The sequence below is a fragment of the Plecotus auritus genome (assembly GCF_963455305.1).
Source record: "Plecotus auritus genome assembly, chromosome: 2".
Taxonomy (NCBI): Eukaryota; Metazoa; Chordata; class Mammalia; order Chiroptera; family Vespertilionidae; genus Plecotus; species Plecotus auritus.
Genome location: NC_137771.1, coordinates 216,506,697 through 216,532,208, shown reverse-complemented (window position 1 = coordinate 216,532,208; position 25,512 = coordinate 216,506,697).

The following is a 25,512-nucleotide window of genomic DNA, read 5'->3' as shown; positions in this document are numbered from 1 at the left end:
GCACTGACATTCAGAAAAAGTAGGCCAATCTCTCAGTGTTACAATTTATAAATTATATGAATTGGAAGGAAAATGCATAGACCTCTTTTCAAGCTAAAGGATTATGTTAAGGGCAATGGAAACTAAAGAGAAAATAAACAAATGGGACTACATCAAAATAAAAAGCTTCTGCACAGCAAAAGAAACCAACAACAAGAAAACCCACTGCATGGGAGAACATATTTGCCAATGTTGTCACTGATAAGGGTTTAATCTCCAACATTTACAGGGAACTCATACAATTTAACAAAAAGAAGATAAACAACCCAATACAAAAATGGGCAATGGACCTAAATAGATATTTTTCGAAAGAAGACAGAAAGAAGGCCAAGAGACACATGAAAACATGCTCAAAGTCACTAATTTTCCGAGAGATGCAAATCAAAAAGACAATGCGGTACCATCTCACACCTGTCAGAATGGCTATCATCAACAAATCAACAAACGACAAGTGCTGGAGAGGATGAGGAGAAAAAGGAACCCTTGTGCACTGCTGGTGGGAATACAGACTGGTGCAGCCACTGGGGAGAATAGTATGGAGTTTCCTCAACAAACTAAAAATGGAACTCCCATTTGACCCAGTGATCCCACTTCTAGGAATATATCCCAAGAAACTAGAAACACCATCAGAAAGGATATATGCACCCTTATGTTCATAGCAGGACAATTCACCATAGCTAAGATTTGGAAACAATTTAAGTGCCCATCAGCAGATGAGTGGATTAAAAAACCGTAGTACATCTACACAATGGATTACTATGCTGCAGTAAAAAAGAAGGAATTCTTACCATTTGCAACAGCATGGATGGAGCTGGAGAGCAAGCGAAATAAGCCAGTCAGAGAAAGATAAATATCACGATCTCACTTATTTGTGGAATATAATGAACAACATAAACTGATGAACAAAAACAGATCCAGAGGCAGAGAAGCATCAATCAGACCATCAAACCTCAGAGGGAAGGTAGGGGAGGGTGGGCGTAAGGGGAAGAGATCAACCAAAGGACGTGTATGCATGCATATAAGCCTAACCAATGGACAAAGACACCAGGAGGGAGTCAAGGGGTGGGGGGGTGGAGAGCAATGGGGGGGATAAGGACACATATGAAATACCTTAATCAATAAAGAAAAAAAAAGTTTTTAAATAATTATATTAGATAACTCAAATTCCCAATTAAAATTCTTTAATATTGCATTACTTATAGGAAAAGAGTATGGGCCTTATAAAGAAAATAACACAAAAGTCAATCTTATGGTATATAACTAATACTAGTTGTCCAATAACTTTTTAAATAAAATAATCATGCCTGTAATTTTCTCAGTAATAACTGCTTAAGATTGGCATCTTTTAGCTGGCAAATGATTTAGCATATTTCCACTTTCCATTTTCTGTCTATGATGAATGGAAACTTGTTTTTAGAAATGCATAACTACATAAGAAACTCATTAATGAACAACTGATACAAAGGAACCCGTTTTACTTGATGAGCTGTCTATTTGTACTGTGCTTGTGCAAGCAGAACAGTTACATCAGGGGCATCCATAAGGGATGTTACCCCCTGGTACCTGAAGGTGAAAACATATGGGGCTGCCTTCACAGAAACATTTGAGAAATCATCTGGTGAGTGAGTCAATTATTCACTTGAAGATACCTTACCTCATTAAATCCTACATCCAAATTTTCCAGGGTATTACTTTTGGGAAATAAAAATGCTCCTTGAGTGCATTGGGCTTTGTTTTTTAAATGAAGAAATTTAGACTCAAAGGGCTCCTTAGTAAGGACTCTAGAAGATGGATGCAGTGTACCCCGCTGAGGTTGCACTGTGCTACTTACATTCTTACCAGAGCAGGTTTGTTGTAGTAAGCATGTTTGTATCTTACAGAATAAAGCGTATTAGGCCACTAAATCTCTTAAATGCATGTATAGAAGATGAGTTAGCATTCCCAAACCATTGTTAATATTTAAGTTACATTGTTACCATAGATATTTCTTTATTTTCATCTCAGGGAAATGCAGAGAATTCAGTTATCAACATAATTGTTGCTTGGAGCTGTCACTAAAGAGGTGGCTAACTTCCTGAAATATCTAATCCCATTTCAGTAACTTCTGGCAAGTCTGGCCTCAGATTCAACACCTGGCATATGAGAGTGATAAGTAATCACTTTATAGGGGGAATTAGCCAAAAACAGAAAGGACACTGAAGTGAGTTAAAGAACAAAAACAATTCAAGTAATACCAATATGTTAATGTATATATACAGGTATTTCCTTTTATTTAACTGATTTTATATTTTCATTTTTATTTTTTTAATTAATTAATTTATTTAGCTGATTTTAGACCAGTGTCTGTGATTCATCTGTTCTGGAAAATATATTTTGGAATATTATTTTATGAGTTTGAGGAGACACTTCTGCTGATCATATTATTTACTTGTGAGATCATATTATGATCCTAGAGCAATCACTCCTGAAGGATCCCTTAGTCAACAATGTGGTTTGATTTTGTATATAAGCATGTTCTCTGGAGAATTATTATTTTTAAATTATGACAGATGTTGTCTTCTCTTTTTAAAACATAAGTCTAAGTTTGTTCTTCTAATGCAAAGAATGCTGACAGCATATTCCAGCTAAGCATGTCCACAAATTCAATCTGCAGTGTGCTGTATGCTAAGTGGCCACTGATCAAATGTTTTCCGGAGGAGACATTTTTGAAAAGGAAGAAACAATTCTTTAGAATGGCTGGCTGCCTTGGAAGAGGCTGCCAGGAAAGCTACTGTACTTGAAGAGAGAGAAACCTCTAAACTACAGGATATCATCCCCTTCTCCCTCCTAATGTGAAATTAGGAAAACTGGAAAACTGAATTGTTTATGCTACGTGCTTCATTCCTCAGAATTTCTAATGCTATACAGAAAAAAAAAGGAATGCTTGAAGTAATCAAAAGTGTTCTTGGATGAGAAGGGTCTATGAAAAGAAATTTGTAGTTAATGGATATAATGCTTATTATAATGGATACACGATTTTGCACTCAAAAAAGGCAATGGGGATGCACTTAGCACTTTCGTTACAGACAGAACGTGCAGGGCCATTACAGGTTTGGGAATGCTAACACCACTTGTGGAAATGAAAGCCCTGAAATGTGCAGCCCGCTGGCCATCACTTTATAATTGCCTCTTGTTTTTTTTCATTAGCAGTTTACAAAGCATTTTACTAGTGTGTTATATTTTACAAGCGGATTACACAGAATATTTTCTATTATTCTTCTGTTCATTAGCATTAAGAGCTGCTAACATGTAGTAAGCTACAGGATGGCATGAATATTTCAATTCAATCGAATCCAATTTCTGCAATTATATTTTAGCAGAATAATCTATGCAGCAAAGAGAAACTTAATATTGGGATTCAGTTTGAAATTAAGACATAACCTTTAATGTAAGTAATGGTTGACATACGGAATTAACATGGCTACATCTAGTTATCAATAGGTAGCTAATAAAAAAGATACTGCAATTTTTTTGTTCTCTACATATTTATTGAGGGCTTATTACATGTCACCCCAGGATCTGGAAAAAGGGCCATGCACAAACGAATACACTACCAGGGGTCCTCAAATTTTTAAACAGGGGGCCAGTTCACTGTCCCTCAGACGGTTGGAGGGCCGGACTATAGTTTTAAAAAAAAACTATGAACAAATTCCTATGCGCACTGCGGGCCCGGGACGAGTCGGCTGCTAAGCAGGACAGGCAGCGGCACCTGACAGGCCAGATAAATGTCCTCGGCGGGCCGCAGACCATAGTTTGAGGACCCCTGCACTAGACAAGAAATATGAATTTAGAAGGCATGGGGGGCCAGGTGGAAACCTTTCTCTCGTGGAGAGGCACTCTGACTTCTGGGTCCCCTTTGCTTTTATTCACTTGAATACACATTTGTCCTTTAGGAATGCATACAGGCATATCAAAGGTAAAGTTTGGTAAACAGTAAAAGGATTATCAGGTTAGGGGATTGCCTTGAGCCCTTTGGCCAACAACAGGGCAATATCATGCTGAGTTTCAGCCCTGCTGAATATCGCATTGATATGCTAACTACTGTTGGTCTTAGCCTCGGGCAGGTTAACAGTACTGTATCAATGTTAATCTGCTCTTTTTGAAAATTTTACTTTGGTTTTGTAAGGTATTGCCACTTGAGGAAGCTGGATATGTAAATAGGCTCTGTACTAATTTTGCAATGTTTTTACTAGTATGTATGTATGAAATTATTTCAAAATAAAAATTAAAAAATATACATGTAAATAAAAATAAATTTTATTTCAAAAGGAAGAAAAAGAAGTTAAATTTTGGAAAAATATAAATGTATATCCACAGAACTTGATTTCATTGACTGTACTGAGAAAGTAGAGAATGCAGACATGATGAACTTAGAGAGAAGGGCTAAGGGAATAAGCAGAATATATAGCCACACATATCATTTCTTGAGTATGGGACTTTGTACTTGCTAAACTAGACCATAATCTTACCTTCTCTATCAGCCATTAACCTCTTATTTCAAGCTTATGTACTATGAGCATTTATAGAAAGAAGTTCTGTCTTCTACTGAATACCTATTTTTCATATTTGTTTTAAATGAGGACTGAATTATTAGCCTGCTGCTCTCCAGGCCTGGCATAAAGCTTTAATGTCAGGCATTTATCAATTGGATTAATGGCATTTATGAGTTTTCAGAGCTGCTTCCAATTTCTATGCACTTGCTTTCTGTTGAAATTCATTATCCTGAGGGGGGGGGGGTCATTTATTAAAACAAAATCTTTTCTTACACCTTAATATTTAAAGTATGTTTATCACTTTCCTGTATTTTCTTTATACCCTTTCTACATTTGAGATCCAGTTTAGTGCTTTAATGTACCCTGTTTCAAAAACTATAAGAAACTAATTTAAACCTTTGATATAATATATTTCATACTGTTTATGTTTGAAAACGAGATTTTTTTCTCCTGCTTTGCAAACATCTGGCCAAGTCAAGGCCTGCTTAATATGGTAGACCATTATTTTTCAATCCTTCAATCACCAAATTTGGATAAAATAGAAAAAAAGGAACCAGTTACACCCAAAAATAAGATGTGCATCACCATGGATCTGAATTGCAATAGAAAAGTTTATTTGTGCTTGACCCGGAGCAACAGAACTGTTGAGCTCTGAAACAGAAACCAGGAGACACACTGAGATGTCAGATTATTTGGTTTGAAGCCCCATGAAGTTCTCTAGATTGCTAGAGGTATAGTGGACCTTGAAGAAAGCTAAGCTAGGGCCTCATAACCCCTGAGAGGGTGGTGCATCCACTGAGCTCCTTCCTGGGATGCTGGATGGAGAAGGGATCTGGGGCAGCTGGGCCATGGCCAGGACACCTGCCAACGTGAGTGCTAGATCTGCAGAATTCCCTATGAAACTCGACCTCAGGCACCAGCTGAAGATTGTGTGCAGCAGTTAACAGAGAAAGATGGCTATAGAGGATGGAACATGTACATACCCACAAATACACACACATACACAATTGCTCTTCATTTTATCACTACAATAATGAATTCTATGTATTTATGATTATATTCATCTTTGATGTTTGCTTTACATTATATAAAAGGCAGCAATATAATAAAGGACAAAACTTTCTAGTGATATTTGGAAACATCTAGGAACATAAAATGGGGCATTAGGGAAATGCATATACAAATTAATTCTTATTCAGGAAATATTTAAATATTGTTTTTCATTTATTTTTTTGATATCTCATCTGCTTATAAGGGAACAAACACGGCTCTTTGGTTGTGCTGCACTTTTATTTGCTAAGATTTTTAGATTAAATTTCTTATTACTGCTACATACAAATAGAAAATCATTAATATGGCTTAGTTTTATACTGATGAAATCTTAATCAGAAATAATTCTTAGGCAAACAATTTCTCTTATATCAAAGGGAAAATACTATTTTTATCCGGTTTTTATTCACTTTCATTGTACAAACAGTTTTAGATAATATATTAATGTCTCCTGAAAAAATAAAAAAAAAATAAAGCAGGATTGGCTTGCAAATGTCAGTCTAGAACTATATACATGTAATAATAATGTTTTTATTTATTGTACATTTAATTTACTTTGATAGCATCAAGTTTTATTTGCTTGTGGATATAATGACGAGCATTATTGTCAACAGGCTTCCATTTTTAGTAAACGTTTTAGCACATATACCCAGTACTACTCTATTTTTACTTTGTCATTTTCTTTTAAATATACCTACTTTTTCCAAACTAGGCACCAAAGCCCACTAGGGGTAGCACAGCTAACTCACGGGGTTCGTTTTAAAGGGTTATTGGTAAATGATGAATTATTTTAAATTATTGAGGGAACCACTGGCATTTATTGGAAACTGTAAAAACCTCTACCTCAAAGTAGTTCATGGTTTCTACACCAGTTCACTAACGACTTTTCTATGGTGTCCTATTACCGGGAGATTGGGTCTCAGTGCTGACTGAGAAATGACTAGAAAAGAAAATGAAGGTGACAGGATCTAACCTGCTTTGGAAGTTTGAGAAGAGGTTCTGTATAAATAGGTGTTAAGTTGTTAAGAAATAAATACTTATTAAGTTGTGGGCTTTTCTGCTATTAATGAAACTAAGTATATCCTTTGGCCTAGAGCAAGTATGTCAAACTCAGGCCCAGCCAATATAACGGTATGAAAGAAACGTTTTAATAAAAATTTTGTAACTTAATTTTTACAATATCCTGTTATACATAATTATTAATAACAAACTACAGCGTTTGCTAATGACTGATTACTATAATTGTGTTTCATTCATTTCCCTTATGCGCCTTACACGCAGGCACACCATTTCTCTCCACTAATACTCGCAGCCAATATTTTAGCAGCCGATTGCCACGTCATTAGTCTTGTACTGATTTGTTTGGTGTGCGCAACAGAAAATATTTCGCTTTCGCAGAACAAGAAAAATAGGTTTATTTGCGTTACACTTATTAACTTGTGTAGTTATTCAGTGTCTGGTAAGTTAATGTTCAAGAAAACAATATTAACTTTTATTAAAATGTTCTATTATTTTATGTTAACGATTACTCACTTATTTCAGCCCTTTGTCTCTATCGAAATAAACCTACATTTCTATGAAAATTGAAGCTTTTGTTTTTTTGCGGCCCACATAAACTTAAACCTTGTTTATTTGGCCTGTGTTAGCCTTTGAGTTTGACATGCTTGGCCTAGAGGTTTGGAAAAAGATTGTTAAGCTAATTAAAGATCCCATAAACAGAGCAATTCAGGGAACCTGTGAAGTATACAGTATGTTTTTATAACATAAAATTGTCTTAAATAAATGTTTCTTTTCCATCAATCCAAAAGAAAAACAAAACATTTTCTTAATGTAAATTTGGTGGCCACTATTCTGTGCTTAAAGCCCTGGCTATTCCTTTTCAAATAAATTGGCAGCATGTATACACAAAACTCTGATGAGATTTCTATAGAAAGAAACTGCGTGATGAGTTGTGCATACAGTAGTCACACACACGTGTGCGCACACACACACACACATACACACACAATTATTCTGATACCAGTTGTGGCCTGTTAGACTCTTAGATTATGGATAAAATAAAGTATGACTAGGAAAACACCAAACTCTATGCAAAACTTTGTAGATAATTATAAACACAAAAATATATTTTTTCTGGTTCTGCTCCCACTTGCTTTGTGGGATCACAGTCTCCACCAAATGTATCTCACATAAATGTAGAAGATTCTCAGACTCAGTCTCTGTAGACATTTTGTGGCCTGTATCAATGTCTCATCTATTCCACTGCTGCTTCCTGTGCCTGGAGTAACCGTGAAGGTACTGATACCTGGTGAAGGCGTGGGCTCCATGGCAGTGCTGCCCCGGCTGCCATCCGTGCCAATGTCCCTCACTGCTGGTGCCTGAACTGGTCCCACATTCTCTTTAGTCTTTAAAATGCATTAGATAAGGACCTTCCATCATTAAGAAACTGCCTGGCTGACAGGGCATAGTGGTTGAGCATCGACCTAGGAACCAAGAGGTCACCAGTTTGATCCCCTGTCAGTGCACACGCCCAGGTTGCAGGCTTGATCCCCAGTGTGAGGCATGCAGGAGGCAGCCGATCAATGATGTTCCTGTCTCATCAATGTTTCTATCTCTCCATCCTTTTCCCTTCCTCTCTCTCTAAAAATCAATAAAAAAGAAAGGGACAGAATACTCTTAAGCCTTGGCATATTATCCCATCTTTATTCATTTGTCAACTACTTAATGTGAGCTTTCTTCATCATGAAACACTTACTATCTAATACAAATTAAATATTTACACTAAAGACTCATGTAATAGCATTTGAAATACATTAATTGTTATCCTATGATCTTTAGGATTTATGCTTCCATAAATTATTCAGAGATCATTTTAAACTATTTACCATTTTAAGCCTGTTCTTTAGTATTATATAAATAACTAAATAGTATAACCAGGATTTAAGCCTTAGAATAGGTGTTCTAAATCAATGAACTTTTCAAACCTGGTGCCAATTAATATTCTTAAACGCACGTTTGGAAGCAGAGCACATTTTGTTCCCTATGTTCTGACTGCACCTCCACAGACCCCCCTTCGGGAGCAGTTCTTCAGCAGCAGCGGCAGTCACATCTCTCAACCACAGCGTCAACTCCACAGGATGCACCTGCTCTCTATGGACAGCGAGAAAGCAGTGAGAATTTTAGAAATGGTCAAGTGTAGGCTACAGATATTTTTGTGTTTTGTTTATGTCCCAGTTGAGTAGCAACTCAAGAATATTAATGTATGGTTCATTATAGGATCAAAGTAGCTAATTATCATTGATTATCTATATATATAAAAGGCTAAGCGACCATTCGACCATTCGACTGTTCAACCGACCACCAGGGGGCAGGCACTCAGACTGGTAGGTTAGCTTGCTGCAGGGGTCCGGCTGATTGGGACTGGGTGAGACAAGCTGGACACACCATGGAGCCCTCCTGCGGTCCCTCCCCAGCTCCAATCATGCACTGGTGGGGTCCTTCGGCCTAACCTGCTCCCTCTCGCAATCCAGGACTCCTCGGGGGATGTCAGAGAGCTGCAGGCCAGGCTGAGAGACCCCACTGGTGCATGAATCCATTCACTGAGCCTCTAGTATTCATTATAATAATGCTGAGACTGCCCAACCTACAAAGCTGTTATTAAAAATTAAAGTTAAAATAGCTTCTGCAATAAATTGGAGTTGCTGAGTCAAACTTAGAGGGTGATAAAGTCACACACAGTGCTCCTGAATCACTCTCATTCTATTCAATTTGAAATTCCAAATCAGGTTAAATCAACGTGAATGTTTCCCAGTGTACTCTTCAAGTATTTGATTTGCATTTTTTTTATTGATTTCAGAGAGGAAGAGAGAGATAGAAACATCAATGATGAGAGAGAATCATTGATTGGCTGCCTCCTACACACCCCACACTGGGGACTGAGCCTGCAACCCAGACATGGGCCCTTGACCGGAATAGGACCTGGGACCCTTCAGTGTGCAGGCCAACACTCTATCCACTGAGCCAAACCAGCTAGGGTTGATTTGCATTTTTATTTTAACTTTTAGTTCATTCTTTCATTGTTGTGTAGTGGGACTCTCAGCATAAGCATTTGTTCTATTTTTTTTTTTTTTTTTTCTGTTCTAGTGAGAAAGGTTCCAGATGGCTTCTTCAATCATTGTTAGCTCGGAAGGAAGCTAACCTTGTGCTAAATAACAATTGTTTTTCTCCATGAATAATGGGAGGCATGTGAATGTCATATTAGCTATACTAATGAAAGAGTTTAGGGAATTTCAGATGACTGGAAAAAAGTTTATTTAATCAGTCAGTTGGTGTTGTTAAGATAAAAAATAATGTTATCTAAAACCTGGAGTTTGGCTTCAGGTCCACAACAATTTAAGCAAGGATTTCTCAACCTCAGCCCTACTGACTTTTGGGCCAGATAAATCTTTGTTTTAGGGGTGGTGGGGGCTGTACCCTGTATTACATTTTTATCATCATTCTTGGTCTCCACTCACTAGATGCCAGTGGCAACCCACTGCCCCACTTATGACCAAAAAGTTTCCAGATTACTAAATATCTCACGGGGGAGAAAAATCATCTCTGGTTGAGAATCACTGGTTTAAAACAAGCTTGGTACAAGGTGCCTGGTAGTGACTCGTGATTTGGTGCACAGCTTCACAGAACACAGAACAGTTAGGGCATCAGAAGCTGTGTCCCAGGAAAACCTATAGCAGCACAAGTGCTGATAGAATGGCACAATCTCCCTCAAATATTTTTTTTAAATACATTTTATTGATTTTTTTACAGAAAGGAAGGGAGAAGGATAGAGAGTTGGAAACATCAATGAGAGAGAAACATCAATCAGCTGCCTCCTGCATACCCCCTACTGGAGATGTGCCTGCAACCAAGGTACATGCCCTTGACCGGAATTGAACCTGGGACCCTTCAGTCTGCAGGCCGAGCTCTATCCACTGAGCCAAACTGGTTAGGGCCTCCCTCAAATATTCATAGTGACCAGCACAGGGAAATTGGCCAGCAGTAGACCAGTTGTCATAATTCTCACTATGTCGCAAAAGGAAGCAATAGTAATGCCAACTGATCAAATTTCAGAATCTACCCACCAAGCACCTGGAGGTCACCTGAGTCTTTACCCTATGGGGTTTCCTTTTAGGGATCATTAGAAATGATGCAGAGAAACTATATTCAATTTTAAAAAGTCCATGATTTGGCATTTTGAGTTTATGGATCTAATTTATTCCAGTTATACTTTGAGATCCCTATCTTAAGAACAATGAATCTTTATGCAGCATTTTATAGCCATTGTCTCAAACCCCTTTAGGCTGTGGCTATAACCTTGGAGGAGGGTATTCACAAATGATTACCCTGAATACCTAGCTAAATTCCAGGATGCTTTGTCTTCATTGGCTTATAAAAGGAACAGTTCCATGGGGAGAGCCCCCGCACCCAGGAAAAGCCTGTTCTCTCTCTCTCTCTCTCTCTCTCTCTCTCTCTCTCTCTCTCTCTCTCTTTCTCTCTCTCTATCTCTCTCTCTCTCAAATTAGAAAAAAATCCCCCTTGTGTCCATTTGTCTCTGGTTTATATATGCTGCAGTTCTTTGCTTGAATCTGACCTTTTCTTATTGGTCCCTTTCCTTAATTTGGGACCCCCATGTTTCCCTCATGGTCATTCTGCTACACAGAATTAGTTTCAAATCTCAAAACCCACATGGTGCCCCCTGGTTTTTCTCCCCCTTGTCTTGCTGTTTGGAGTCACTTTTGATTTATGCTATGGCCTTCTCCCGGTTGTGCTGGCAGAGAAAGCCTTACCCTACAGTTCTCCCAGCTACTCAGGTCAGGGCTACTTTTGGTCTAACTATGGTCACTTTAATTGCTCAGGCCAGAGATACCCCTGTCTGTCCTTGGTTTATGGCTGTTTTAATTACTTAGGCCAGAAATATTTCTATCTGCCTGTGGCATTTCTCTTTCTTCTGTACAAGTGAGATAAACACCCTGGTGTCTTCAAGTCTCAATTACGTATTCCTCTCCCATGGACCCTCCTCATTCTTAAAACTCCCTAAACCTGCCTATTTTGTCCCTAAAACTCATTTCAGTATTACAGATGTCCCCTTTGTTTGTTTGTTTGTTTTTCCCATTGACCTTTTTCATCCCACACCCTCGTCTCCCACGCCTTCACCACTCTATTGTCTGTGTCCATGGGCTATGCATATATGCATACAAGTTCCCCAGTTAATCACTCCCCATCCTCCATGCCCCACCTCCCCTCTGAAATTCATCAGTCTGTTAAATATATTTTTATTTTATACTGATAAATATATTTCATCAGTATCTTCCTATAGTTAATCACTCCCCATCCTCCATGCCCCACCTCCCCTCTGAAATTCATCAGTCTGTTAAATATATTTTTATTTTATACTGATAAATATATTTCATCAGTATCTTCCTATAGTTAATCACTCCCCATCCTCCATGCCCCACCTCCCCTCTGAAATTCATCAGTCTGTTAAATATATTTTTATTTTATACTGATAAATATATTTCATCAGTATCTTTCTATAGTTAATCACTCCCCATCCTCCATGCCCCACTTGACAAAGGGACATGAGGGGGATTTTTTTTTTTTTTTTTAATTTGAGAGAGAGAGAGCAAGAGCAGGCTTTTCCTATTGGCGGGGGGTGGGGGGGGGTGGGGAGGGTGGGGTGGGGTGGGGTGGGGGGTGGGCTCTCCCCATGGAACTGTTCCTTTTATAAGCCAATGAAGACAGAGCATCCTGGAATTTAGCTAGGTATTCAGTGTAATCATTTGTGAATACCCTCCTCCAAGGTTATAGCCACAGCCTAAAGGGGTTTGAGACAATGGCTATAAAATGCTGCATAAAGATTAATTTCAGAGAGGAAGAGAGAAGGAGAGATAGAAACATTTATAATGAGAGACAATAATTGATCAGCTGCCTCAGTACTGGGGACAGAGCCCACAATCTGGGCATGTGCCCTGACCTGGAATTGAACCCTGCCCTGGAATCAAATCCTGACCTCCTGTTTCATGGGTCAATGCTCAACCACTGAGCCACACTGCCTGGCTACAACATTTTTTGTGTTTTTGTTTTTTTTTAAAGTAAGGAGTATAGCAATTAACAAGCTGAGAAATATTTTTAAAAAGTGTATGGAAATCATATAATACTTTTACTTAAAATGAAAGGATAGATCGGATAATTAGATTTAGGTATTTCCATAATGCACTGCATAACAGAGCAACCCAGTAACAGGATGCCCCCTTTCCCAGGCACAGAATACCATAGACCTACCCCATAGAAACAGAACTTTTACCATTAGTCTTATTGCATATCCAAGAGCATTTGAAAAAGAAACAGAAATTTTAGGGGAACATAGGCAGGTTTAGGGAATTTTTAGAATGGGGATCCATGGGAAAAAACATAGGGCTACGGATGAGGAGAAGGTACATTTACCTAACACAAGGGAGCCAGGTGCAGTTACATCTCCATAAGACAAGGGAGCACAACAGTTACATTTACATAAGAAAGAAGCAACAACAGGTATATTTCCATAAGACAAGGGAACTGCAAGGAGCCCCAAAAGGTCTGTATTTACAAAATAAAGAGAAGGAAGAAAGCCAGAAGGAATAGGAGGCCAATGAGGGAGAAGGGCCTCAGAAGTCACTATAGTAACCAATTCGAAAGGGAATATTGGCCAATCAGAGGGGATATCAGAGCGAATAACAGGAACTACAGCCTGTATAAACCATGGAAACAGGAAGTCGGTGGGAATCCATTCTGTGGGACCCTTTCCCCCTCCCCACGTGGGAGTCCATTCTGTGGGGCTCTTTCCTTCTCCCCATGTGGGAGTCTGTACTTGTTCAATAAATCTCCACCTTTGCTATACTACCCTCTGTCCGTGGAATCATTCTTTGACTCCAGCGGACAAAGAATCCGGGCTCCAGTCCAAAAATTCCGTTTCAAAAACACATGGCATCTCTGAGCAAGCAAATATTAAAGGAAACGAGAAGGGAAACGAGTTGGCTATGCATTCCAGTTCTGGATGGATGAGAGAGCAGACAAAGGGGAAAGATACACCAAGCCAGTGGGCACTCTTCCACATAGAAGAAACTTTAGGAGTGGTGAATATGTAACCACTTCTGGATCTTCCATCCCCACACCTTAACCCAGCAGCACTGGAGCCTGAGGAAGAGGCAACTTGTAAGGAAACAATCATCCTGCCTTAAACACCTGTGAGAGGTCTAAGCAGGGAACATGAAATGTGGGATATATGACTGTGTAGAACCTGTTTCAACAGTGACATTGTGTAAAAATGGGTTGCATCAGCATTCACTGCCTAAAGCAGTGGTCGGCAAACTCATCAGTCAACAGAGCCAAATATCAACAGTACAATGACTGAAATTTCTTTTGAGAGCCAAATTTTTTAAACTTAAACTTTTTCTAACGCCACTTCTTCCAAATAGACTCGCCCAGGCCGTGGTATTTTGTGGAAGAGCCACACTCAAGGGGCCAAAGAGCTGCATGTGGCTCGCGAGCCGCAGTTTGCCGACCACGGGCCTAAACCAACGAAGCCTAGCTGAGCTGAGATGTGTACTTTTTACTAAACTGACTGGTTGCTTGTGGAAATGAATTACATAAACCCAGGGGTGTTCAGAAAACTCAAGAGAGGAATATTTACTCTGTGAAATAATCATTATTGCAGTAATGAATTTAAATGTAAAACTCTTTAAGAAGAAGGCTTATGCTACGACGTGTTCAGCCATCCAGTTCATTGCAGACGCACACTGTATCAGAAGCTTGAAAATTGTGTGTGTGTCTGCACAAGTATTCTGTGTATGTTTGGCTTTAGCTAAGAGGTATTTACCTACCCGCTTGCTGTCTTCAGAATCTCTAGATGGCTTGTCTCTTGCATACCTCCAGCTGACAGACACTCAGTGAGTCAGTGGCATTGTGATTAAGGACAAATAAACTGCTCTTCCACTTATTCCCTGTGGATCTTTGGGCAAGTTTTGTGACCTCTCTGTTCCTCAGTTTTCCCACTGGTAAATTTATAGTTATAATCACCATCAACATTAGAGGACTGATATGATGAAATGACAATACATGTAAAACTTTTGAACAGTGCCTGGCATATAAGAAGGACTCAATAAACATTAGCTATTGTGTTAGGGATGAAATCTATTACTGTGATTAGGAAAGAACAGGAAAAAAAACATAAATCTCATGTGTACTCTCATAATGTTCTTAAAATGAGTAATGTGGACACTTTTCCAATCATAAATGAATTTGTAGGTACAGATCAATAGTCACCTGTCAGTTGCTTGAAACTCCATTCTACATAAAAAGAGATTTACTGCGTTTGGATTGAGTAATAGGTTGTTGAGTACTTTGTAGGTATTTCATATCAGAATCACTTTTGTCATGGGAAAAGTAGCCTTTTTTACCTAAACATTGTCTCAGTTTCTGAGGATTTCCAGCACATACTGCAAAATGTCTTTTCATATCGACCTCAGAACGATAGATGTGGATTTAATCATCTTTGATTAATAGAGCTGGAAAATATATATAGTAGTAAATGCATTCCATTTCTCCCTTATGGACATGCATTTCAGAATATTTGTCACATGTATTTGGGCCCTGGGAAAATTTTGTATGTTGATGAGGATATTTCAAGGACAAGGAAAGAGCATGTGTATTGTCTCCAGGTTTTCTACCTGAATGGTGGGAAACTGGTAGCTCTAAAAGCTTAAAATATACCAACTAGTGAAAAGTGACTAATTTCACGTCAATATTGCATTACTCTCCTATAGCTGCTGTAACAAATGACTGCAAACTTGGGAAGCTTAAAACAACAGAAATTTATTCTTTACAGTTCTGGCAGCCAGAGTCTGAAATGAGACTTAGAGGACTAAAGCCAAGCCCTACACAAGGCTGTGCTCCCTCCAGAGGCTCCGGGGGAAATCTATTCCTTGTTCCTTCATCTTCAAACTCAGCTGCACAGCATCTGCTCTCTGACTCTGCTTCCCTCTGCTCCTGCATCAGGACCTCCTTCTCTCCCATTTGTAGTCCAATCTCCTGCTTCCCCTTTTTCATAAAAATAATTGTGATGACATTTAGGACCTGCTTGGGGATAGCTTCTTCATCTTAATATTTTTAACTTAATCACATGTTTGTTGACCCACTTTCCATATAACATAAAACTCATAGATTCCTGGATGGGGACCTATATTATTTTTCATAGAGGGGCACTATTCAGCTTACCATTAATATGAAAATATTATTGGAAAATTTTTAATTTTTCAGACATCAAAGTAAAATTGTTAATTTGATTGGCATACGATATTCTGAAAAAGTCCCATTTAGCAGCTATAGTTTTGCTGTGTAAATCAATAGTCACACACACACCTTCAATCTCTTAAAGACATTATTAAAATAGCTAATCAATATAAATTGATGTAATCAAGTCTACCCCTTTTCTTTCTGTTTTATTTTCAAAGTTTATTTTTATAATCTGCTTCTATTTCAATATTTGTAAGGACAACTACAGCAACATTTTTCTTTCAGATTCGTTATTATATCACTAGTAGCCCATCGCATGATATCGTGCACAGCAGGCCGCCTGCTGCTTCCACGGGAGCCGGCAGGAACTGCAGTGTGTCTCCAGGAGCCGGGCTGCTTCCACGGGAGCTGTGTGGCTTCTGCAGGAGGTGGAAGCCACCGGCGCCCATGGGAGCCGGGAGCGAGCTGTGCAGCTTCCGCGGGAGGTGGGAGGGAGACATGCTGCGTCCGCAGGAGGCAGGCCCGCTGTCTCCTCTCCAGGCCTCCGCTCTGTCTCCTCTGCAGGCCATCCCCCCCCCCCCCCCCCCCCCCCGTCCCTGTTCGTGTCTGCTCTGGCTCCAGGGGCCCAGCCCAAGCCAGGGCACGGCGGCTCGCTGGGACCCCTGTCTCTGTCTCCGTCTCTGCTCCAGTCCTCACCTGCACGCGCAACCTACTCCTGTCCAGTCGTGACCCATTACGGAGTCCCGGGCTAATTTGCATATTTCCTCTTTATGTATATAGATTAGTAGATGGCTAACCTCTTATAAAATGGCAATTTATAATTGCAAATATTTACTCTCATTGTCTACCCTTTGGGGTACTTAATTAAATTGTTCAGATATGTGAAATAGATTCCAGATAATCAAGAATAATCTGGCAATCAGGAATAAAAGTTTGCAAATTAGTCTTGAATTAGGATGTTTATAAGTGAATGTTGTATTGGTCAGTTCTGGCTGCTATAAAAGAATTACATAGAGTAGGCAGCTTAAACAACAAACCTTTATTTCTCATAGTTCTGGAGGCGGAAGTCTGAGATCAGGGGGCCTGCTTGGTCAGATGCTTGGTGAGGGCCCTCTTCCTGGTTTACAGATGGCTGCCTCCTTGCTGTATTCCCACACGGGGGGCTCTACCCTAATGGCCCAGTCTATACCTAATTACCTCCCAAGGCCCCACCTCCATATAACATCACATTGGGAATTAGGGCTTCAATATTTGGATCTGGGGGGTGGGGGGAATCAGACATTTAGTTCCTAGGATGTGGCAAGAAATTACCCCCCTAAAAGTATTTGATTACAGAAAACATATTTTGCCACAAATCACTTAGGATATGTTGTTAACATAGAACTTATTTGCAATCCATTCTCTAATCTTTTAATATTAACATGCAATTTGTGTCATTCCTTGAATAACAAGAGCAGACTAATTTTTTTTTTAATTTCATGAAAGAAATTAATGAGTCAAAATTAATGACAGGATTAATAACTACATTCTTTTTTTTTTTTTTTTTAAATATATTTTATTGATATTTCACAGAGAGGAAGGGAGAGGGATAGAGAGCTAGAAACATCGATGAGAGAGAAACATCGATCAGCTGCCTCCTGCACACCTCCCACTGAGGATGTGCCCGCAACCAAGGTACATGCCCTTGACCGGAATCGAACCCGGGACCTTTCAGTCCGCAGGCTGACGCTCTATCCACTGAGCCAAACCGGTTTCGGCAATAACTACATTCTTAAAGTTATGAAAATTCCTGACAGCTGTCAGAGGGGAGCAGGGATTATGGATCTGGGTGATAAAGGTGAAGGGATTAATAAAACAAAAGTTATGATAATTAAAATATTAAAATTTATTTTTTCTCCCTAACCAGTTTGGCTCAGTGGATAGAGTGTCGGTCTGCAGACTGAAAGGTCCCAGGTTCGATTCTGGTCAAGGGCATGTACCTTGGTTGTGGGCACATCCCCAGTAGGGTGTGTGCAGGAGGCAGCAGATCGATGTTTCTCTCTCATCGATGTCTCTAACTCTCTATCCCTCTCCCTTCCTCTCTGTAAAAAATCAATAAAATATATTTAAAAATTTTTTTTTCATCATCGGGGAAATATGTTGAATTATTAAGAAATTGAAATGGTACATTATAGGTGATGAGAAAAATGTAATGCTACTCAAGTGGTAAAAGGTTAATAAATGTATATCTGAGTGTACTACTTAAAATTTTAAAAAATGCTCTTCTCTCCTCAATGGGACAGATTTGATTTAGTACTTACTGGTGGTTTTCCTAATGTTATTAGATTTGTCATGTAGAGTAATTACAGAATATAACTGAGTGAGTATTATATTAATTACAATATCCAAATGAATCTGTTAATTTAACAAGGGGTAAATGTGTAGCTCTTATCAATTATTTTAAAATAGGTAATAACAATGGAGTTCTTGATAATACTTCATAAATACCCAGGCAAACCTTGTCAATTAATTTAATTAGCACAGTAAAATTTAGATGAACTTCATAAAATATCCTGTAGAATTATGCAGTCATGTTGTAAAAAAGAAGCTTAATCAAGTTGCAGTATAAAGGAAAATGACTTTTCCTTTATAAAATTTCACTTGACTGAGAAAAGTAAACACATACTATAAAATGTTCAGAGAAGCATTAAAGCTCCTTATTTAATAGGTCATATATTCTGTTTTAATTCATTTTTGGGATGATGCCTATAAATAAATGTATGTATAAATAAACCATAGAATTCTCATGTTAGGTGATTCTGAAGTTTTCTGGTTACCTAGTAAAAATGGTATGCATGTGTATTTATATGTGTGTGTGTATGTATGTGTGTGTATATATATATATATATATATATATATATATATATATATATATATGCATGCTAGAGGCCCGGTGCACGGCGGGACGGCGGGGGGTGGGGGGTTGTCATTCAGGCCAGCCTGCACCCTCTCCAATCTGGGACACTTTGAGGGATGTCCGACCTCCCGTTTAGGCCCAATCCCACTGGGATTGGGCCTAAACGGGCGGTCGGACATCCCTCTAACAATCCAGGACTGCTGGCTCCCAACCGCTCGCCTGCCTGCCTGCCTGATTGCCCCTAACCACTTCTGCCTGCCAGCCTGATCACCCCCTAACCACTCCTCTGCTGGCCTGATTGACACCTAACTGCTCCCCTGCTGGCCCGATTGTCCCTAACTGCCCTCCCCTGCCAACCTGGTCACCCCTAACTGCCCTCCCTTGCCAGCCTGGTTGCTCCCAACTGCCCTCCCCTGCTGGCCTGGTGGCCCGCAACTGCCCTCCCCTGCCGGCCTGGTCACCCATAACTGCCCTCGCCTGCCAGACTGGTCACCTCCAACTGCCCTCCCCTGCCGGCCATCTTGTGGTGGCCATCTTGTGTCCACATGGGGGCTGCCATGTTTGACCACATGGGGGTGGTCATCTTGTGTATTGGAGTGATGGCCAATTTGCATATTACTCTTATTAGATAGGATGTGTGTGTATGTATATATATACACATAATGCATATATGTAATGTTAATGTATATATGTATACATATATAATATTTAAAAATTATTTTAAATTTTATTTTATTGTTTAAAATATTACACATAGTAGTACATATATATCCTTTTTTTTTTACCCATTGACCTTCCCCCAGCTTCCCTTACCCCCCTGCCGCATGCCCTCATCCCACCCCCCACAGTGTCTTGTGTCCATTGGTTGTGCTTATATGCATGCATACAAGTCCTTCGGTTGATCTCGCCCCCCCCCCCCCACCCCCGGCAACACTCCCCAGCCTTCCCGCTGTAATTTGACAGTCTGTTTGATGATTTACTGCCTTTGTATTTTTTTGTTCATCCGGTTATAATGTTCTTTATTTTCCATAAATGAGTGAGATCATGAGGTATTTTTCTTTTATTGTCTGGCAAATTTCACTTAGCATAATGCTCTCCAGTTACATCCATGCCTTGCAAATGGTAAGAATTCCTTTTTTTATAGCAGCATAGTATTCCATTGTGTGGATGTACCATAGTTTTCTAATCCACTCATCTGCTGATGGGACTTTAGGCTGTTTCCAAATCTTAGCTTTGGTGAATTATGCTGCTATGAACATAGGGGTGCATATATCCTTTCTGATGGTGTTTCTAGTTTATTGGTATAGATTTCTAAAAGTGAGATCACTGGGTCAAATGGGAGTTCCATTTTTAGTTTTTTGAGGAAACTCCATACTGTTCTCCACAGTAGCTGCACCAGTCTGCATTCCCACCAGCAGTGAAGGAGGGTTCCTTTTTTTCCACATCCTCACCAGCACTTGTCGTTTGTTGATTTGTTGATGATTGCTATTCTGACAGGTGTGAGGTGGTACCACACTGTCGTTTTGATTTGCATCTCTCGGATAATTAGTGACTTAGAGTATGTTTTCATATGTCTCTTGGCCTTCCTTCTGTCTTCTTTTGAAAAGTATCTATTTAGGTCCGTTGCCCACTTTTTTTATTGGATCATTTATCTTCCTTTTATTAAGTTGTATGAGTTCCCTATAAATGTTGGAGATTAAAGCTTTATCAGTGATAACATTTGCAAATATATTCTCCCATACAGTGGGCTTTCTTGTTGTTTTATTGATGGTTTCTTTTACTGTGAAAAAGCTTTTTATTTTGATGTAGTTCCATTTGTTTATTTTCTCCTTAGTTTCCATTGCCCTAGAAGCAATATCGGTGAAGAAATGGCTTCAGCATATGTCTGAGATTTCTCTGCCTGTGGATTCCTCTAGTATTTTTATGGTTTCCAGTCTTATGTTTAAGTCCTTTATCCATTTTGAGTTTATTTTTGTGTATGGTGTAAGTTGGTGGTCTAGTTTCATTTTTTTTGCATGTATCTGTCCTATTTTTTCAACACCATTTATTGAAGAGACTGTCTTGACTCCATTATATGTTCATGCCTCCTTTGTCAAATATTAATTGAGCATAGTGGTTTGGGTCAATATCTGGCTTCTCTATTCTATTCCATTGGTCTATATGTCTGTTTTTGTGCCAGTACCAGGCTGTTTTGAGAACAGTGGCCTTGTAATACAGCTTGAAATCTGTTATTGAGATCCCACCTACTTTGTTCTTCTTTCTCAGGATTGCTGTGGCTATTTTTTTATTCCAGATGAATTTTTGGAGAGTTCTTTCTAGGTCTGTGAAATATGCTGTTGGTATTTTAATGGGGAGTGCATTGAATCTATAGATTGCTTTGAGTAGTATGGACATTTTAATGATGTTGATTCTACCAATCCATGAACATGGTAGGCTCTTCCATCTGTTTATGTCTTCCTCTATCTCTTTTTTCAGTGTCCTGTAGTTTTCTGCATATAGGTCTTTTACCACCTTAGTTAAGTTTATTCCTAGGTATCTTAATTTTTTTTGGTGTGATGGTAAATGGGATTGCTTTTTTAGTCTCTCTTTCTGTAAGTTCACTATTGGTGTATAGAAATGCCATAGATTTCTTGGCGTTAATTTTGTATCCTGCTACATTGCCGAATTCATTTATTAAATCTAACAGTTTTTTTGATGGAGTCTTTATGGTTTTTTTATGTACAATATCATGTCATCTGTAAATAAGGACAGTTTTACTTCTTTTCCAATTTGAATGCCTTTTATTTCTTCTTCGTGTCTAATCGCAATGGCTAATACTTCCAGCACTATGATGAACAGGAGTGATGAGAGTGGGCATCCCTGTCTTGTTCCTGTTCTTAGGGGAAATGGTTTTAGTTTTTGTTCATTGAGTATGATGTTGGCTGTGGGTTTTTCAAATATGGCTTTTATTAGGTTGAGGTATGATCCTTCTATTCCCACCTTGCTGAGAGTTTTTATCAAGAAAGGGTGTTGGATTTTGTCAAATGCTTTTTCTGCATCAATTGATATGACTATGTGATTTTTATCTCTCAATTTGTTTATGTTATGTTTATTGATTTGCAGATATTGTACCATCCTTGCATCCCTGGGATGAATCCTACTTGGTCATGGTGTATGATCTTTCTGATGGACTGCTGGATCCGATTTGCTAGAATTTTGTTGAAGATTTTGGCATCTATGTTTATGATCGATATTGGCCTGTAATTCTCTTTCATTGTGTTGTCTTTAACTGGTTTTGGTATTAGGGTGATGCTGGCTTCATAGAAGGAGCTTGGAAGTGTCCCTTCCTCTTGAATTTTTTGGAATAGTGAGAGGAGGGTAGGTTTTAGTTCTTCCTTGAATGTTTGGTAAAACTCCCCTGTGAAGCTGTCTGGCCCCGGACTTTTGTTTGCTGGAAGCTTTTTGATGACTGCTTCAATTTCTTCCATAGTTATTGGCTTATTGAGAAGTTTAGATTCTTTCTGATTGAGTTTTGGAAGGTTGTATTTTTCTATGAATATGTCCATTTCCTCCAGGTTGTCCAGTTTGTTGGAATAGAGTTGTTCATAGTATTTTTTTTTAACAATCCTTTGTATTTCTGTGGGATTGGTTGTTATTTCACCCCTTTCATTTCTGATTTTGTTTATTTGGATCCTCTCTCTTTGCTTCTTGGTGAGCCTGGCTAGAGGTTCATCAATCTTATTTATCCTTTCAAAGAACCAGCTCTTGGTTTTGTTGATCTTTTGTATTGTTTTTTTAGTCTTTATATCGTTTATCTCTGCTCTGATCTTTATTATTTCCTTCCTTCTGCTTATGCTGAGCATTTCTTGTTGCTCTCTTCCTAACTCTTTGAGTTGTAGGGTTAGGTAATTTATTAGCATTGTTTCTTGTTTTTTGCAGTAGGCTTGTAGAGCTATGGACTTCCCTCTCAAGACTGCTTTCACTGTGTCCCATAGATTTTGGATTGTTGTGTTTTTATTGTCGTTTGTTGCCATGATGTTTTTTATTTCTTGTTTGATCTCTCTGGTAACCCAGTCTTTGTTTAATAGCAGGCTATTTAGTCTCCATGTGTTTGATTTTTTGGATTGTTTTTATTGTAGTTGATTTCCAGTTTTATGCCATTGTGATCTGAGAAGATGCTTGATATGATTTCTATCTTCTTGAATTTGAAGAGATTTTGCCTGTGTCCCAACATATGGACTATCTTTGAAAATGATCCATGTGCACTTGAGAAGAATGTATATTCTGTGGCTTTGGGGTGAAATGTCCTGAAGATGTCAATTAATTCCATCTGATCTAGTGAGTCATTTAGGATTGATGTTTCTTTGCTGATTTTTTGTTTAGAGGATTTGTCCAATGCTGATGGTGTGGTATTAATGTTCCCTACTATGACTGTATTGCTGTTAATATCCCCCTTGATATCCTACAGGAGTTTTTTAATATATTTGGGTGCTCATATATTGGGTGCGTATATGTTTACCAGAGTTATTTCTTCTTGTTGGATTGCTCCCTTTAGTATTATGAAGTGGCCTTCCTTATCTCTTTTTATGTCCTTCACTTTGAGATCTAATTTGTCAGATATAAGTATTGCTACCCCAGCATTTTTTTTCATTTCCATTCTCCTGAAAAATCTTTTTCCATCCCTTCACCATCAGTCTGTATGTGTCTTTTTTTCTGAGGTGGGTTTCCTGTAGACAGCAGATATATGGGTCATGTTTTCTTATCCACTCAGTTACCCTATGTATTTTGATTAGGGCTTTTAATCCATTTACATTAAAGTTATTATAGATAGGTATTTGTTTGTCACCATTTTTATTCTTTACCACTGTGTTCCTTCTTCACTTCCTCTTTCTTCTTTTTACAGCAGGCCCTTTAGCATTTCTTGCATTGCTGGCTTGGTGTTAATAAACTCCCTTAGTCCTTTTTTGTATGTGAAGCTTCTGATTTCACCCTCAATTTTGATTGATAGGCTTGCTGGGTACAGTATTCTTGGATTCAAACCCTTCCTTTGCATGACTTTGTATATTTCATTCCATTCCCTTCTGGCCTGATGAGTTTCTGTTGAGAAATCAGTTGCTAGTCTGATGGGGGATCCTTTGTAGGTAACTTTCTGTCTCTCTCTGGCCGCTTTTAAGATTCTTACTTTGTCGTTGGTGTTTGCCAATTTAATTATAATGTGCCTTGGCGTCGGTCTTTTGGGGTGCATTTTGCTTGGGATTCTGTGAGCTTCTTGGATTTGGGTGAGTTTTTTTCTGTCATTATTTGTGTAAGTTTTCTGTCATTATTTCTTCAAAGAGGTTTTCTATTCCTTGCTCAGTTTCCTCTCCTTCTGGCACCCCTATATGTGGATGTTGTTTCATTTCCTGTTGTCCCAAAGTTCTCTTAGGCTCTCCTGCTTTTTAATTTTTTTCCTAGAAGCTGCTCTGCTTGGGTATTTTTTCCTACCTTGTCTTCTAGCTCACTGATGCGGTCCTCTGCTTCTTCTAGTCTACTGTTGATGCTTTCTGTTGAGTTCTTTATTGCAGCATTGTCATTTTTCATTTCTTCTTGGCTCTTCTTCATTTCCTATTGGTTCTTACACATATTGTTGAATTTGTCTTCCGTTCTTTTCATCCACCTTATGACCATTTCTCTGAATTCTTTCTCTGACAGGTTGCTTGCCTCCATTTTGTTTACTTCCTTTTCTGGTGATGTCTGCTTTTCTTTCATATGCGAGCTGTTTCTTTTTCCCCCCATGATCTCTCTTTATGGAGTTTCTGGTTTTATAGTTCTCTCTCTCCTGCATTTATTTAAAGGCACAAAATAAAACACAGCAAGGCACAACACATAGGGCACTGAACACAAATGTATTCACTATACTATTAACCCCAAATAATGGGGACCAGCAGATAATAGAGAATTAGGGGATAAGAAAGAAAGAAGAAGAGAAAAAAATAGAGAGAGAAAAAAAGGAGTGCATAAATGAAATTGGGAAAAGAAAAAAAAATGTAAGAGTGAAAAGAAAGAGAATAAAAAAGAAGAGGGGAAAAACTATTTATATGGGGAGAAAACGCCAATAGAACAGCCACTAATCCCAACAAATGCCAGCAACAAATACCTAGAGATGAATGCAAACTACAAACAACAAGTAATATCAAGGGATGCGAGGGGAAACAGAAGCAAAAAACAAACAGAAAGAAAACAAAAAAACAAACAAACAAAATATAAAGCAAAACAATATCATAAACAAGCTTAAAAAAAACAATGTAATCTACAATAAAAAAACAACAACAAAAGGACAGAGAGAAAAAAGAATTTGGATAGTGACGAAAGAGAAGAGAGAGGTGTGTATGGACTTAGAGCAGGGGTTTGGAAATTAGATATATAAGTAGGGTGAAATTTTAACAGGGGTTAAAAAAAAGGAATAGGGAAAATCTGAAGCAGGAATAGGGTAAGAGAAACAGGAAAAAGGAAAAAGTGAGGAAGAGAGTGTTGGCATAAAGGTAAAGTTGAGCCCTAACTGGTTTGGCTCAGTGGATAGAACATTGGCTTGCAGAGTGAAACGTCTGAGGTTCGATTCCGGTCAAGGGCATGTACCTTGGTTGAGGGCATATCCCCAGTAGGGGGTGTGCAGGAGGCTGCTGATTGATGTTTCTCTCTCGTCGATGTTTCTAACTCTCTATCCCTCTC